The following is a 2,300-nucleotide window of genomic DNA, read 5'->3' as shown; positions in this document are numbered from 1 at the left end:
TTTCCGAAAAACTTCAGCGATACAAGTCCTTTCTTGAATAAAACTAGTTTATTCTTTCTCAATACAACTTTGCAATACACTTAATTTCCACGATCAGTTTAACATAAACACAAGCTATAATTCACAACGAACGATTCACGCACTTTACTTACTACCGCGCTTGAATCAATTGTCCGTCTCTATCTCTGCCTGTCTGCAATTCTATTCCGATTCATTGCTGGCGCACTTATATACAAGAATAGAGGGCGCCTTGCAAATACTGGAATTTTCGTGATGTTCCCCGATCTTTCTAGAACTCATTACGTGTTACTAGGGTCACGTGACTTCCGCTGTCGTATAAATAATTTTGATGACAGGAATTTCTTTGAAATAGAGGGTTACAGACTATTTAATAGGGATAGAGTATTAATCAGGGGGGGGAGTAGCTTTATATGTAAAATATGAGTTACGTCCTGTTGAAGTTGAAGATATCAAAGATAATAACAAGGAGATTAAATCAATTTGAGTTACAATAAGTTGATATAAAGGGAAAAGGCTTTTAGTGGGGAATTGTTACACACAACCAAATGATACTGATGAAATTAGTGAGAAACTTTACAATGAGATTAATATTTCAACTGTTCATAAAGTCATAATTATTATGGGGGTTTTAATTTTAGGCATATAGATTGGGAAATGCTGGAGTTAAACCATGAGGGAGAAAGGTTTCTAGAAACTGTTCAAGATGGCTTTCTTCACCAACTAGTCAAGGAACCTACTAGAAACAATGCTATTTTAGTCTTATTGTTAACTTAAAATATAGAAATGATCAAGGGGTAAAAACTGAGGAACATCTGGAAGCAAGTGATCATTGCTTTATTAGGTTCAATGTTTTCCTTCATATGGAGATAAGAAATAATGATATTTAGTTACAAATTTCAAAAAATCTAATTTTGAAGGAATGGGACAAAATTATCTGTTGTGAATTGGTCAACTGAGTTATTTGAATACACTGATGCGATGTGGAAAATTTTAAAAGATAAGTTTTAAATATTCAAGGTAAATATATTCCTTATAGGAAAAAATGTAACAGCAAGTTAGAAAAGAAAAGCATCATAAATTTAAGAAATTTAAATTGGTTGGTATGATGGGAGATTTAGAACATCAAGAAAGTTGGTGAAACAGGAAATTAGGGCATCAAAAATATGTTTGAGAAAAGATTGGCTGAAAATGTAAAAAATAACTGTAAGGAGTTTTTTAAATACATTAAGGAAAAAGAAAATGTTAGAATGGAGATAGGACCCTTGAGGGGTGATAAAAAAAGGTTAGTTTATGATGATTATAAGATGGCTACGTTATTAAATTTTGCTTTTTCTTCGGTTTTTACTAATGAAGATTTAAGCATTATTCCATATCTTGAACAATTTATAGATGGAAACAGGATTATCGTATTAATTCTGAACTTCTTAAGAAAAAGTTGGGAGGTTTAAAGAATGATAAGGCTACAGGGCCATATGATATTTCCCGAAGGGTTTTGAAGGAGGTTAAGGATTGGATATGTGAGCCATTTGCCACTGTTTTTTGTAAGTCCTTAAATAGTGGGCCGGTACCAGAGGATTGAAAGTTAGTTAATGTCTTTTCAAGGGACGTGATAAAAATTGTCCCAGTTATTATAGACCCATTTGTCTTGCATCAATTGTGGGAAAAGTTTTATAAAGTGTAATAAAAGATGATTTGCAAAAACATTGTACACATTTTAGAATTTTACTGGATAGTCAACATTGTTTCACTAAGGCAAAATCTTTCCTTACAAATCTTTTGACATTATTTGAAAAGGTTACCGCTTATGTAGTTGTGGGTAAGGGTGTAGATTTGGTGTATCTGGATTTTCAGAGAGCATTTGACAAGGTGCCACATAAAACGCATTATCTCTATAGGTGTGGGGGATTAGTTAGCAAATTGGATAGAAGAGTGGCTGGATGGAATAATGCAGAGGGTTGTTATAGCTGGAGTTCAGTCAAACCGGATTAATTTTACACGTGGGGTACCCCAGGGCTCAGTCTTAGGATATTTGCTTTTTTATTTACACCATTGACATAGTTGAAGGAATGAATTACTTGATTTCCAGATGATATTAAGGTCTTGGGTGTTGCTAGCTGTAAAGAGGATGCTGCAGATTTACAAAAAAGATGTAGATCATTTAGTAAGTTGGGCAAATGAGTGACAAATACGTTTTAATTATAATAACTGCAAGATAATGCATGTGGGTTATAATTTGAATTATAAGTTTACTTTGGATGAGGATAACTTTAACATTGTCA

General features: G+C 33.2%; 1 long non-coding RNA gene across 1 annotated transcript; it reads left to right on the top strand.

Moving 5' to 3' along the window:
• Positions 1-529: 529 nt before the first annotated feature.
• Positions 530-2,047, top strand: LOC111088745. The gene is made up of 3 exons (XR_002613171.1): positions 530-541; positions 1,451-1,455; positions 1,931-2,047. It is a non-coding gene; the product is annotated as an uncharacterized LOC111088745 (long non-coding RNA).
• The last annotated feature ends 253 nt before the right edge of the window (positions 2,048-2,300 follow it).

Source organism: Limulus polyphemus, unplaced genomic scaffold, assembly GCF_000517525.1.
Source record: "Limulus polyphemus unplaced genomic scaffold, Limulus_polyphemus-2.1.2 Scaffold4337, whole genome shotgun sequence".
Lineage (NCBI taxonomy): Eukaryota > Metazoa > Arthropoda > Merostomata > Xiphosura > Limulidae > Limulus > Limulus polyphemus.
This window is presented reverse-complemented; position numbering and strand designations above follow the sequence as displayed.